Source organism: Leopardus geoffroyi, chromosome B3, assembly GCF_018350155.1.
Source record: "Leopardus geoffroyi isolate Oge1 chromosome B3, O.geoffroyi_Oge1_pat1.0, whole genome shotgun sequence".
NCBI lineage: Eukaryota > Metazoa > Chordata > Mammalia > Carnivora > Felidae > Leopardus > Leopardus geoffroyi.
Genome location: NC_059337.1, coordinates 46,868,961 through 46,884,754, shown reverse-complemented (window position 1 = coordinate 46,884,754; position 15,794 = coordinate 46,868,961).

Sequence of the window (15,794 nt, the reverse complement as noted above, 5' to 3'; positions counted from 1 at the left end):
AGTTCCAGAATAGCAGCTGTGAAGGAATGCAGATCCTCACAGTAGTTAACAATGTCCAAGAACCAAGACAGGCTCTTTGTTTATTTAATTTTAAGATAGAGGACACCTGACTGTGTTCATGGGGTAAGAGGATGGAGACAGTGAAGAAAGTGAGGTTGAATAAATAAGGGGGAAATGTTTACAAGAAGGAATAATAGAGCAAAAGCCTGATGGGAATAGAATAGTTTGTGGTACACAACTCGGTTGGAGCAATTAACTGTGGACATCAGAAGGACATCACCTCTTCTGAGATGGATGGGAAAGGGATGAAGGTGCAGGTGCATGAAGACAGAGTGTAGGTAGAAGTGGAGGGGGCTACCTGACAGCAGGGGTCAAAGTCATCTGCTGAGTGAGAGCAGAGGATGTTACTGGGGGGTTGAGAAGTAGTGGGGATTCTTGGTGGCCCTATAGGAAGTGGGAGCATTACCTAGGGGAAGAGAAGCTTTGCAGAGCAGCGCGGAAGCCAGTGAAGGAGTGCTGATTTCCACCCAAGGTTGTGTGGGACTTTTGCTAATGTCACTCGGCAGCCTAGGTTTGGGGATGGCAATCTGGGCTGGTTGAGATAACTCAGAGTTGGAGGTTCTCAAGAAGGTGGGCAGAGGAATGAGGTACAGAAGTTGAAGATGCTGGTTAGAAGGATTTGGACTGGAGGAGGCAGAAATAGAGTCAGAGAAGGCTGGGTGACAGCAAAAAAGCAGGAGGCAGAAAACCAGGTGCCATGAAGGAGTTGAAGAGTCAAAGGCCTGGAAGGGAGGATGCTGGGGTCAGACGCTGAGACACTTGGGATTTGAAACCTTAGAAGTGGAGCAGTTCTGGGAGATAACACAGTCTCCATGGTGGCCTCAAAAGTGGGTAGCTAAAGAAGAGTGTAATATGAGACTAACAATATATCCACAGCTTGCTCTTTGGGTAGGGAAACCGGGGACCTTGCCAGGATCCCACTTGGTGATGGAGGGGTGCACAGTGGCCTACCCCTTATTCTTCTTTTCTGACCATAATTCAAACTCAACATTTCTATCATTAAAGCTATCCCAAAGGTCCTGTGAAAGAAGCTGACAGTTGATACAGCTGCCACAGGTGCTCTGTTCTCAGATCGGCTCTGTCCAGGGAGGTTGACCCAGGCCTCATCCAGCCCTCTTTTCTGACAGAGGCACTGACAAAGATTCTATGCTTGTCCAAACTTTAGTCAATCTCCTGAACCTTCCCCTAGGCCTATCTGTGCACTTTCTTGTAAAATCCAGTTTTAGCAAGAACTGCTAAAGTCACTTAACCAGGACCCCCTGCCCTGGATATCTGATGGGGTTCCACATCCTCCCCCCTCCCCCCAGGGGGTCTGCTCACCCTGCCCTGTCTTCAGCAAGAATCTTGTTAGGTCAGTTGAGTCAGAATCTCTCTATCCCTGATGTTTCTTAGCAATTTTCTATCCACTGACTTCCACCCCACTCCTTGGCTATAAATTCCCACTCGCCCATGTCAAATTCAGAATTAAGCCCAGTTCTGTTCCAGGGTCTCTTATCAACCACTGTGATAGTCCTGAATATATATATTCATGTTATAACTACTTACTGACCAGCTCTGTTTTTAATTTGATAGCACTGAGAGACTTTAAGGAGTCTTCTTGATTTCAATCTTGAGAGCTTAGGGGTGTGTATTGAAGAATCATAGCACCTCCTAATAATTCCTTAACTATTACCTGCAAGTTTATCAAAACTCTCTTTAATCCATTTGTGTTTTCAGCATGTACAACACCCCAGGGGTAATGTGTTACATAAATTTATCACTTTATCTATAAGGTAATTTTTTCTTTTACTTGTCCTGAACTTGCCCCTTTCAATCTTTCAAAGATACTGTGTAATTTAAAATTTTGGATTTACACACTTTATAATTTTGGAGATGGTTTTCCCCAGCCTTCACCTCTGTAGAGTTGAGCTTTAGTCAATTTGTATGTTCACATCCAGTCCCAATACCTTCACATGCCCCTCCTGACAGTGCTGTTAATCAGGTAGTGATGCCTCTTGATTTACCTCAGAGCTTTCAAAGCACTCATAACTCACCTTATTTGAGCCGCACTGAAATCCTAAGAGTTAGGAAGAACCTTCTACTCATTGCATAGATCAAAAAGAGGTTGACTTGCCCAAGGACACACTTGACTTTTGATTCCAAATTCTAGGCTTTCTCCATACCTCAAGCACAACAGCACTACAGTTAGGAGAGTGACTTTTCAGGTTCTAGCTCAAAGCTCCACCCTGTCCCTTTCTATGAACTTAGACAATTTATTCAGTTGCTACAAGTCCAAGTAACTTAATCAATAAAACCAGAATGGATGCTTTTATCCTGAAAGTCTGTTATGTGAATTCAATGAGATTATATCTATGAGTGCTTAGAACAAAATTCCTTGTCCTTTTGCTGAATTATAAGAGACCTTGACGTTCATAACTTACAAATATAGTTTGGAAAATTCTTCCATGACTGCGCTACTTAATAGTTTGCCAGGCTTAAGCTCATTTGTACGTTTTCTGTCTGCTCGCATGTCATTGAAACAGCCCAACAACAGCAGAATACACGTTATTTTTAAGTGCACATAGAACATTTACCAAGATAGACTGTATTCTAAGTCATTAATCAAATTTCAATAAATTTAAAAGGATTAGCATCCTATAAAGCTTGTGCTCTGCCTGACCACAGTGAAATTAATGAGAAATAACATATATCTGGAAAACCCCATATTTGGAAACTAACACATTTCTGAATAAGCAGATGGGGTCCACAGATCAAAGAAGAAATTAAGGGGGAAATTAGAAATCAGAAAGTGTTTTGAGCTAAATTAAAATGAAAGCACAGCATATAAAACTTAGCAATATAAATACTGCTAACTCAATATTTAGAAGGAAATATATATGGCAATATTATAAGCTAATAAATATGCTATATCAGAAGGAAGATCTTGAACAAATGACCTAAACTTCCATATGAAGAAACTAGGAAAAAGGGAGCAATGATAATAAAGATAAGAGCAGAAATAAGTGAAACAAAAAAAGAGAAAAACCATAGAGAAAACCAATAAAGACAGAACTTGATTCTTTAATAAAATCAATAAAGTTAATAAATATCTGCCTTGATTGATTAAAAAAATTATAACAAAAATTAAGAATATCAGGAATGAAGGAGGTATCATTGCTGCAGGTCTTAAAGGCATTGAAATGAACAAAAGGAAGATAATCTGAACACATTTATGCCAATATATTTGACAACTTGGATGAAATGGACAAAGTCATTGAAGAACACCAACAACCAAAACTCACTCAAGAAGAAATAGAGAACCTGAAAATCCTTATATATATGCTAAAGAGACAAAGTCTAGAGTTATGAACCTTCCCATTGCAGAAACAAAGACCTCAAGGCCCAGATGGATTTACTGCTGATTCTATGAAACATTTAAGGCAGAAATAATATAAATTCTATATAAATTTTTCAAGACAATTGAAGAGAAGGGAAAGGGAACATTTTCCCATTCAGTCTATGAGGCCAGCATTATTCTAATATGAAAACTGGAAAGAAACATTACAAAATTATAAACCAATCTCATGAACATAGATGTAACACCCATAATAAAATTCTAACAGATCAAATCCAAGAATACATAAAAAAAGATAATATATCATTAAAAATGGGGCTTATTCCAGAAATGCAACTTGGTCTAAAATTCAAAAATCAATGCAATTAACCATATTAACAGAGTAAAAAAGAAAAGCTATATAATCACCTCAATGCAAAAAAGAAAAGAAAAGAAGATGCTACTCCATTTCTGATTAATAACAACAACTCCCAGGACAGTAGGAATAGAAAGTAACTTCCTCCACTTGATAAAGGCCATTTATGGCAAAACTAACAGCTAATATCTTAATGGTGAGTGACAGAATGCTTTCCCCTACGATTAGGAACAAGGTGTGTACTTCTGCTTTCAGCACTCCTATTCAAATTGTACTGGAGGTACAATAAAGCAAAAAAATAAATAAAAGGCATCCAGATAGGAAACTATCTTTATTTTAAGAAGACATGATCATTTATTTACAAGATGCTAAGGACAATTTTTTTAAGTCACGAGAACTAATAAATGAGCTTACAATATCACTGAAATACATGAAATATTTATGTATAAATCTTACAAAATATGTGTAATATCTGTACGACAAACATACAAAAAACTACAAAACACTGATGGGAAAATCAAAGGATCTAAATAAATGATGAAATGATAATACCATGTTCATGGATTAGAAAATTCAATATCATTAAGATGTTAATTCACTCCAAATAGATCTATAGGTTCATTGCAATTCCAATCAAAAGCTATCTCAGCGAAATCTTCTTGTGGAAATCTACAAGTTCATTAAAATTTTTTAATGGAAAGCTGAAGGAACTGGAATAGTCAAAGCAATTAAAAAAAAAGTTGGACGGGGAACTCAACTTTTCCCTGGATGGGTGGATCAGTCAGTTAAACATCCAGCTCTTGGTTTTAGCTCAGGTCATTATCTCACAGTTCATGAATTCAAGCCCTGTGCCAGGCTTTGTGCTATCTGTGCTTGGGATTCTTTGTTTCCCTCTCTCTCTGCCCCTTTCTCTCCCCTCAAGAATAAATAAAAATCAAAAAAAAGAGTAAAATTGGATACTCACACCACCCAATTTCAAGTCTTTCCATAAGCTTCAGTAATCAGTACAGTATGGTATTGATGGAAGAATAGACATGTAATAAACCAATGTAATGGAATAGAGAAACCATATATAGACCCATACATTTACCTCAATTGATTTTTGTCAAAGGTGCAGAGCCAATTCAATGTTTTCAATAAAAGGTATTGGACCAAACAGATGACCATATGGAAAAAAATAAAGTTAAATACATACCTGTAACATATACAAAACTTAATTCAAAATTGGTGAGATATAAATACAACACCTAAAACTATAAAACTTTCAGAAGAAAACTTAGAAGAAAATCTTTGCTAACTTTCATTTCCTTGCAACACCACTAAAAAGCATGATTTGCCTAAGAAAACATTGGTAAACTGGACTTCATCGAAATCAAGAACCTTTGCTTTTGACAGTCAGGAAAATGAAAATACAAGTCAAAATTGGGAGAAAATATTTGTAAATCACATATTTGATAAAGGACTTGAATCCAAATGTATAAAGAACCCTAAAAAATTAGTAAGAAACAAAATTTTAAAGTTGGGGGAAATATTTAAACAGATGTTTCACCAACAAAGAAATGTAAGTGACAAAAAGCATGAAAAGATGCTCAACATTGTAAATCATTAGGGAAATGTTCATTAAAACCACCATATGTTAACATTACCCACCTTTTAAAGAGGATAATAAAACAACAGCACCAACAAAACCCCCTAAGTATTAAGAATGAAATTCTTATATTTTTCTTGTAGGAATGCAAAATGGTACAGCCACTTTGAAAACCGTTGGACAATTTCTTAATGTTAAACATATACTTATGCTACATAGCAATCCTTCTCCTAGACATATACCTAGATATCTACCCAAGTGAAATAAGAGCTAATATTCACACAGTACTTGTACATGAATGTTTACAGTAGCCTTACACATAACTGGCAAAAATTGGAACCAAATGTCTTCCAAACTTGGGTAAACAAACTGCGGTATATTTATACAAAGGAACACCATGCAGCATTGAAAAAGGAATATGCTACTAATGCACAGAACAACATGAATGAATCTCGGGTGTATTAAACTAAGCCAGAGTCAAATGCTACCTTGTATGAATCCACTTAAATGGCATTCTTTTTTTTTTTTTTTAACGTTTATTTATTTTTGAGACAGAGAGAGACAGAGCATGAAGGGGGGAGGGTCAGAGAGAGGGAGACACAGAATCTGAAACAGGCTCCAGGCTCTGAGCGGTCAGCACAGAGCCCGACGCGGGGCTCGAACTCACGGGCCGTGAGATCATGACCGGAGCCGAAGTCGGACACTTAACTGACTGAGCCACCCAGGCGCCCCTTAAATGGCATTCTTAAAAAAGCTAACTATAAGGACAGGAAACAGATTAGTGGTTGCCAGGAGTTTTGGAGGGAGGGACGATGGAACTATTCTAGATCTAAATTGTGGTGGTAGTTATCCTGCTGTATCTATCAGAACTCACAGAACTATACATTAAAGATGGTTAATTGACTGTATGTGTATGTGTACTATATCTTACTTTTTTTAATGAAAACACACACACACACACACACACACACACACACACACACACACAAGATTCAGAGATTAAGTTCACTGAGATCCAGAATTAGTGAGTGGTAAAATTGGGATGTGAATTCAGCTCTGACTCCAAAGCTTGTGTCCTTATCCACTATGGCAGAGGTGCCACAAGATCCCAACACAAAACAGTGGAAACTCTGTCAGCCTGGGAATGGCTATGTGAAATATAAACTTCTGCATGTTAAGCCACAGGTTTTGGGGCTGTTTGTTACTATAGCGTAATGTAATCTGTTCTGACTGATAGATGCAACCACTATGCTGCACTCCCCAGTAGCTTCCTTTTGCAAGACCTGAAGATCTGTGTAAGAGTTTCAGATTATAACCTGGAACAGCAAAGAAGAGAAAGCTGCTGAGGGTCTTGAATCCCAGACTTAGAAGTACAGACGCCACTGGCTAGGTGACTGGGACTTCCACAGAGCTGGACATCTTGGATTCAATCTATGAAAGAACTATGAGAGGTAGTGGCCCAGTTGCAAATCTCTACACTCTGTGACTGGGTTCCCTCTGGCTCTACCCAGGAGCCATTTTCCTTGGTTTTGAGAAGCTAAGTCTCTCACTGGCAATCTCTCCAAAGGCCAGGCCCTTTGGGCACCAAGAGTATCCAAAGCCTTCCTATTTGGAATCTAGTGCCCTGGCTGGCTCCTGCAGTCTCAGGCTATGTTTTCCTGTGCAGGTTACAATGTTCTATGGAAAATGTGAAGCAGAAATTGTTGTGATAAGCCCGGAGCTGAGGGGCCTCTGGGGAGCAGCCCTGGTGAGCTGGGTCACCTCATTTCGTGAGGGCCAGCCCTCGGGGAGGCTCCACAAGCTTAATTAAAGCCAGCAGGGGCCTGTTTGAAGCAAGAGGAGCAAAAGAATGAGGGCAGCAAAGAGCAGGCTAAACCAAACCCACCTCCTCTTGCTAGAGCCCAACCTGGGGAGTCCCAGAGGCTGGAGCCCAGTCAAAACCAAAGCACAAGATGAATGAGGGACAACACAGGGAGCACTGAGGGCACCAGGGGAGCAGGAGACGGGGCCTGGGCAGGAAGGCAAGGTGGCTGACTTGGGGGGAAATCACAGCTCTTCTTTGGGGAACTAGTTCCTAGGGCAGAGATGCTGGTGATCACCAGGATAACCAGCTGGGGGTGTAGGAGTTGAGGAACACAGAAATCCCAGACAAATGTGTTCATGAAACATACACAGAAACATGGTATAGACAGACATTGCTACTCTACCTTCTTTTGGTCCCAGCCCAAAGAACCCTCTTTCTCCTGAAGACAGTCTCCTTTTCTGCACTGTTCATTCACCCTTGCATGGGTACGTGTGGGGGCAGCAGGGGCTCCACCTTCTGTCCCATGTATCCCTAACTGTAGCAGCCCTGGGCCCCATCTACATACCTGGAAGATGCTGACTCTGGTTTGCGGGGCTACCAGCCCCATACCATGCTTTGGGTTGGAGAGAAACAGACATCTTTTCCTTCCATGGCCATGAGCTTTAGGAATGCCTTTGGGAGGACTTGACTTCTGGACCAGAAGAGGTGATGAAGGGGTTGACAACAGGCCTGAGTATGAATTTGTACATTTGTACCTCAATTTAGAGTTTGCAAAATCTTTCCACATATCTTGTCTCATTTTCCCCAATTAACTATGAGATCAGAAGAGCAGTTCTTATTCCCATGTTACAGATAGAGGCCCAAGCAAAATGAAATGACTCCCCAAAGTCACAGGGATAGACTCAAGAGCCTTTCCTGCTGCTTCAATCAGGGCAAGTTTTTGTGTTTTTGTCCCAACACTGATAAGAGATTTCTCCTGTTAAAAAATAAAATTGTTTAAAATAGCCACAAAATGTCTGAAGATCAATACCGTCATTTTTCTGTTGAGTAAAGAAATGAAATGATTTGTCCAAGTTCATGCTGAATAAGCATCCAAGGTGGGGCCAGACCCATTTTTTCCTGCTTCCAGGCCAGTTTTCTTCTTTACGCAAAATATGGTCCTGGGCCAGAACCGAGCAGTGTCTTTACTCCTGGGTAACTCTGGGCATCGCTGTTCTTTCTTGCCAGGGTCCAGGCAGAATCTCAAAATTGAGGGCAGGAAGGAAACTGAGTCCTAGTCCAAGGAACAGGGTTTTACACTTCACCAAAGAGGGCACCAACGCCAGGAAGAAGTGACTTTTCCCATATCACACAGTAAGTTAGAGGCAGAAACTGGATAAACCTGGGCGTTCCCACGTCTTCAGGGCAGGGCTCTTCCATCGCACTGGAGCCTGCCCCTTCCCCTGCCCCTTGAACTGTCCGGCCAGGTCGCCTTCCCCCAACCTATGCCCTGACTACCCACCTCCGGAAATTCCTGACTCTTGCCTCCCTGACAGCCAATCGCCTCCTCCCTTGGCCTCAGACAGCCCGCCCCTCAGAACGAGGCCGGCGCTTTCCTCGAGCAGCTCTTACAATAGCTGTTCTCCCCCTCTAGCCCCGCCCTAGCGCTGGGTTCCAGGCAGCACAGTTAAGATTCCCTGTGCCCAGGAGGTAAAGGGTCACAATCTAGTACAGAGTGGAAATGCTGGAGGTGATGGGGGGAAATGTCCTTCTGTGCAGTTCCCTGATCCTGGAAAACTTTTCATGACTTCTTCCTTGAGAGCCCTTAATGTCACCACACTGCGACACCTGGCTGAGAAGCAGCCTCCATGGGGGAGTTCCAGCTCAACCGTTAAGGGAGGGTTTTGGTGGGTCCATGCTCTTCTCCCGCCTTAGACTTGAATGACTCCCAGCCCCACCCACCCTGTTTCTGAGGGGCTCATTCAGCTTTGCGTTCCCAACACATATACACATCACCAGCAACGGGTGCTTTGCACATAGCACCAGATATTTGCTTAATATTTATGATACGTTATTCTATTATATTATCATACTATTTTTACTATAATATTTCTGTTCTATTTATTTATATGATTATTTACATATTCTATATACTTAACGACATTATTATACATATATACTATATAAAATAATGTATATATAATATATACTATCATTATCTATTCCATATAATACATGATGATACATGACATATAATACATTATAATATGTAACTTAAAATATTATAATTAATGTTAATTTATTAGTTCATAATTACTATATCCCCATATACTTGTGCAGGACCAAACCCCAAGGGAGACAGAGAAGGCTCCTGAGCCATGTAGCTCACGAGTTATAAGGAGGAGAACCAAATCCCAAATATATTGCCCCAAATGCTTTTCTTAGGCGTTTCCAATATCTTTAAAGACTCCTTAGAACCCTGTTCTCATTAGTTTCCATCTCCTGAATTCCTAGTTTTCTGAGATTGAAGTGTACTAGCTTCACTGACGCTCCTGACACACTGTAAAATTACTTAATGGTGATCAACAGGACGCTGCGTCCTGGCCAAAGCAAACAGCCGCCTGGTCTGATGGTCCAGGGTGAGCTGGAAGCATGCAATCTGTCAGTTCTGTGAGAGTTCTGGGTTTGGAAAATGCCCACAAGCGTCTGAGGGTCAGGAGGATGGATCAGTGGTTGGTTTCTACCTCGCATGTCACCCCTCCCATGAGCCTCAGTTTACTCACCTGCAGCAGGGTTGAGTGAGGGAGAGGGAATAATGATCTCTCATGGTAGGGCTGTGAGAAATAATTAGAGAAACATGGCAAAGTGTTTGAATGAACAAATTCATCTGAAAAACCATTTGAATGGGTCTCTGGGGAACAACAAACAGACTTTTACAAGTTCACAGTTACTTAGCTAAGATCAGGTGATGATATTTTATTTCAGGAAAAAGAAAACACCATGTGCTAGCAGAAGTTGCTCATGCTTGGGCCGAGGGAAGGACATCTGGGAGGAGGGGGGTGAGGGCTGCCCTGGTTCGGCCCCAGTCCTGGGAGAAGGCTTCACCCTTTCCGGTCACAGGCTGGCAGCATCTCCATCAACACCCTGGGTCCTGCCACCTCCCTGCCCAGATGTTTGGCTTCTCCTGACACCTCTACCATGGCACACTTTCAGCTTCATGTTTTCTTCCCGGGTTTTCATTTTCTCTGCTTTTGTCTTCTTGTAGAATACTATCAAATGAAAATGTCCCATTACGGTTCAATATTTAGTTCTGACATATGGTGGGAGCTGGCCAAAAGCATTTATCTTCTTTACCTCTCCATTTTCCAGACTATTCATCAGGAATAAGAGGGTCGTAAGTCCTATTTGACAAATATATGTTTATGTTTTTGCTTTTCTTTCTTTCTTCTTTCTTTCTTTCTTTCTTTCTTTCTTTCTTTCTTTCTTTCTTCTTTCTTTCTTTCTCTTTCTCCCTTCCATCCTTCCTTCTTTCCCTCCTCCCTCCCTTCCTTCTTTCCTTTCCTCTCTCTCTCTCTCTCTCTCTCTCTCAATGATTTCCAGGATTGCTAGCTCTGGGGAGAAGGGAGCTCAGCGTGTAGCTACAGAGATGGCATAAGCAGTCCCAGCAGCTCAGAGGGAAATACTGATGATGCTTTATCCCCAAAGTCATAGAAACTGCTCTGCTCTAGACCTGGAAAGGCATACTTTCATGCCTCTGGGAAACCAGAGGGGCCTTCTGGGCCTCAGGTCCCATGTCAAGTACCTGCAGCTGTAAGATTCTGGGAGGATGAAAATAGGCGAATCTGTGTCCAGCAGCCTCGCCCTTGCTGTGGCCCTGCTCCTCCTCCTCGGAGGTTCATTTAAGAGGGAAATTAGCTGAAGGTGGGAGACCCAACGTGGGACCGGCTGCGCAGTTACAGCTATATTATCTTGGCTCACCACATAACTCCTCTGGGCCCCAGTTTATCCAGAAATAAGGACGGGAGGCTTGGACTAAATCCGTGGATTTCAAAACTTTACTTCTTAAATTTTTTCAGCAGGGGCATCCTTTTCTCAAAATCCTTCACAGGACCTCATGACAGGAAATACATAAAGGTGGAGCCACCCTGCTTGAAGGTGGGTGGGAGGGCTTGCTTGCTGGCTCCAGGGCCCGGGCTGGGCACGGTGGCGACGGGGATGCCTGCTCTGGTCCCGTCCAGCTCCCATAGTCTATGATTCAGGAGCCATAGCCCCTGACTCCACAATGAGGATGCAGGAAAGGAAGGAACCAGAGCACCATCTTCTTGCCCTATGGTCCCAGCATCCCTGCCTGCCTTCTCTACTCCAAAGCAACTGGTGGAAAGTAGGACCCTCCGTTTCCGGTATGGCGTTATGTAAGAGTGGCCAGCCGGCCCCCCGTCATGGCCTGCTGTCGCTGTCTTCCTCAGCCTCCCAGTTTCTGAGGCCCTGCAGATGTGAAGGCTGACCTGGGACCTGGGAGAAGTCCTGGGGGAGTGTTGGGCGGGGGGGAGCTGGTGACCTCACAGGGGAGGAGATCAAAGGAGGCTGAGCTCATCTGACCCAGGCCACAGACACAGGGCCGGGGACAGCTGTGAGAACAGAGGGAGGGCACCCAGCGCTCCAGGCGGGAGGAAGGAGGCTCCCACTCCTCCTCAGACTTCCAGGTGGTACCTGCTTTCCCGCAGCACAGGCATTTTTGTGGTGGACAGTCGGAGAGCGAGGGAGGGCTGATAGAATTCCTGGGTTGTTTTGTTTCCTTTCACTAATTCCTCATCCTGGGCTTCTCTCCCACCTCCTCAGACTTTATAGGAATTTTTGGTTATTCAACACACCCTCTTTCCTGTCAGACCATATTTCATTTCTCACATTCCACCCTGGGGCCTAGGTTAGCAGAGCCCGGCTGCCCTGGTTAACCTAGGTGAGATATTAAACTCCACCCGCCCCGGGAGGCACCCATGGCCATCCCCCGAGCCGCGGGTTCTCTCCCTGGTGAAACGGAGGTGATAACAGTTCTCATGGCATTGTTCAATTAAAAATTCCTGAAATGTTTCCAACATCAGCCAGCCAGCAAGGAGGGTGATAGGGAACAAATGGTGACAAGGAGAGAAAGAAAGAGAGAGGGAGAGAAGGGGATGGGGTGGGGGAGGGGAACGACCATGTGAGGGGCCAGGAATCCGCAAGGGAGAGCCCCGGAGACCAGGAGCCAGGAAATGCAGGGCCAGAAAGAGAAGCTGCCAGAAGAAAGATGGAGGAAGGGGGGCAGATCAAGCTGCTGAAGTAGACTTGGGAGGCCCGAGAGGGCAGAACCCGCACATGGAAAAATCAAAACAGCCAAAAGATAGAGAGCTTTGGCTAGAAGTCAAAAAAGTGTTAACATAAGTGAGCTGGCACCTACTTGGCATTCGTTAGCCAGCTTTCCTGTATTGTCCTTAATCATTCTCCCTTCATTATTCTTTATCACAGTCTTCATTCTGGTCACTGGAGGGCCTATCCCCAAAATGTACCCGAAGCCACAGGGAAGGGAGTAACAGAGATCTCAACCTTGTAGGAAAGGAGGACACTTTTATCCCAAAGGCCTTTGTGGGCTTTCAAGAAATCACAGAGAATGAAGCCCAGCCGTGGCTTCCCAGGCAGGTGCTTGGCAAATCCATTTTGTTGGAACCGATGTGGTCACCCATCCCGTCAGGGAGGGAGGTCCACGGGCAAAGATAAACAGGAGAGAGACGGGGAAGGGCCGTTATGTAACGTTCCCAAACACACCACTTCAGAGAGCATGCGGAGGAGGAAATGAGAACCAGTCATTTCAAAGGCAAAAAAGCAAATGGAAACCCCCACAGGCACCCATTTCTACACAAAGCTGTGCGGGGGAGGGAAGTCCCTGGAACAACAGGCCCCGCCAGCACCAGGAAGCTGCTTGTGGAGCTGTCTTGAGGAAATAGCCACATAAACGGTTTCCTCCAAAGAGTGTGGGATCCTCCTCCGGTGTCCCCCAGCCCAGGCCACCATGTCACCCACAACCCAGGTTGTTCCTGTCAGAAACCTTGGAACAGTCTACTTGGCCTCTTCCTCCAGGTTCATCGGCATGTTCTGGGAGCACTTCCTCCCTCCGCGTCCTCTGTGGTCGCCTGGCTCAGGCCACCACCCCCTCTCACCTGGGGTATGTTCTGGTAGTAGTTTCCCGATGGCCTCCCTGCAGCCACTCCTGTTCCCCCTAATCCATTGCCCACTCCATAGCCAGAGGATCTAAAAATGTAACTCTCAGGTGCCTGGGTGGCTCAGTCAGTTAAGCTTCCAACTCTTGATCTCGGCTCAGGTCACGATCTCTCAGTTTTGTGAGTTCCAGCCCTGTGTCAGACAGCGCAGAGCCTGCTTGAGATTCTCCCTCTTTCTCTGCCCCTCCTCCGATCTCATTCTCTCTCTCTCTCAAAATAAATAAATGAACTTAAAAAAAAAAATGTAACTCCTATGGCATTTGTCCTATGGTGAGAGCCTGCCCATGGCTTCTCATTGTCCTCAAATCAAGTCCAACAGAGTGAGCATGGCCCACAACGCTGCTGGGATCGGCCCCTGCTCCAGCCCCAACTTGCAGCTCTCCTACCCAGGGCTACTGGATGCCAGGCCTGCTTCCTATCCTATCAACACCCCAAATTCCTTCCTGCCGTGTGGCTTTAGCATCTGAAATTGGCATATCAGGGTGTCTCCTTTCTGTGGAACCAGATTCACACTCAGAACCTACTGAGGAAAGGGAAACATCAAAGGAGGGGGGGCCATATGATCTCCATGGCTTGCGGGGTCCTCTGCTGGTCTGTAGTCTTTGCGGTACATCCTGACACAAGGTCCTACCAGGCAATGGGGTGTTCTTGGAAACCCTCCAGTAGCTTCCATGTCTCCTTACCTCCAACATCACCACATCTGTTCCCACTGACAGACCACATGCTGACTCCAGATTAGTTACAAGCCATTGTTTTCCTGAAGGTTTAAGAGAGCATCCTCAAACCATACCCAGTGGGAGTCTGGAAGTTCTGATTTAGGCTAACTTGTCTTTTGGGCTGGCCTCACACCAGTCTTTGAGTAGTAGATCCTGCCCCTACTCCTCCATTCTTGCTATCTCCTAAAGCACCTTTGTTCCTGTTTGAGGGCTCCTTGAAAGTCCCATATCCAAAGCTGTTATGAATATTTGTCACCCCCCAAATTCCTATGTTGAAATCCTAACCTCTAATGTGATGGCAGTAGGAGGTGGGGTTTGGGGGTGATTAGATCTAGATGCAGTCGTGAGGGTGGGGTCCTCATAAGGAGATTAGTGCCCTTATCGGAAGAGGAAGAGACACTGGAGCTCCCTCCCCATGTTCACGCACTGTGGACAGGCCATGTGAGAAGGCGGCTGTCTGTAACACAGGAAGAGGGCCCTCGCCAGACACTGAATCTGCCAGCAGCTTGATTTTGGACTTCTAGCCCCCAGAACTGTGAACAATAAATGTCCGCTATATAAGCCACTCAGTCTATGGCATTTTATCACAGTGGCCCAAGCTGAGACAAAAAGCCAGTCGGCGTTCCTCAGGATTCTCACACTCCCCATGGGAAGTCAGAGCCCCATCCTGTCCACCATGCCCCTGGCTCGGTGCTGGCAGACGCTAATGGGCCATTCCTCTTCCCAGGCTTCTCCCTGCTCAGAGGTACAGAGTGACAGTGACTGCTTCATTTGCAGTTTGGTCTTTATCCGTGGGGGACGTTCATCCCTGGCTTCTCCTGGAATCACCTGGGTCTGTGCCGCTGTGCAAATGAGTATTTTTTCCTAGGATGCCGCATCGTGGTCTACGATAAAGCCTATTTTTTCTATTTATGTGAATTTGATTTTGTGAAAAAGCTCTGGTCTTTTTATGTTGTATGGACATTTGTTTTCTTCCTGAACTGTGTTCATTACAAAGAGTTCTCACTTCAGTTCCCACCCCCACATTAGCCGAAATTGTGCTTCTCTGCCTCCATTCGGGGTGGTGGGCACCGTCTTCCTATCATTTCTCTGTGATGCCCCCTGTTTCTCTCTGGCAAGTAAGGGAGGGTCTATTTCAGTCCTTCTCTATGGGCATGGTTTTCCCTCAGACTAGAATATTCCTTCTTCCCCAGTTCCTTTCTCCAGCTGGTTTCTGTTTGTCTTCTACATCTCAGCTCAAAGTTCCCCCAGGGAGTTCATTCATTCATTCATTCATTCCTTACACTATACCATTTCCTGGGCTAGATATTGGAAATATAATAATGAGCCAAGACAAGCATGTCCCTTGTGGGGCTCACTGTCTTATAGGAGCAGCTAGTCAAGTTGGTGGACATCGGAGTGCAGCTGTGATGAGCTCCAGGAATGCATTACTTGGGAACTGGACCTAGTTAAAGAGGTCGGGGAAGCTGTATGAGACAGTAGGAGAGACATGGACATTCCAGGCGGAGGAACAACCCATGGAAAGGTCATTTGTCAAGAGGCGCAGCACATACCAGAGCCTGAACGAGGGCTGGGGTGGCTGGGCCAGAGAGTGCAACTGTGTGCACGATGAGTCTGGGGAGGGAGGGCAGGGCAGAAGATGCAGGGCTTTGTGGAATATGCTTTGGAGCTTGTTTTGATTCTAAGAGCAAAGACACATTGGGGTTG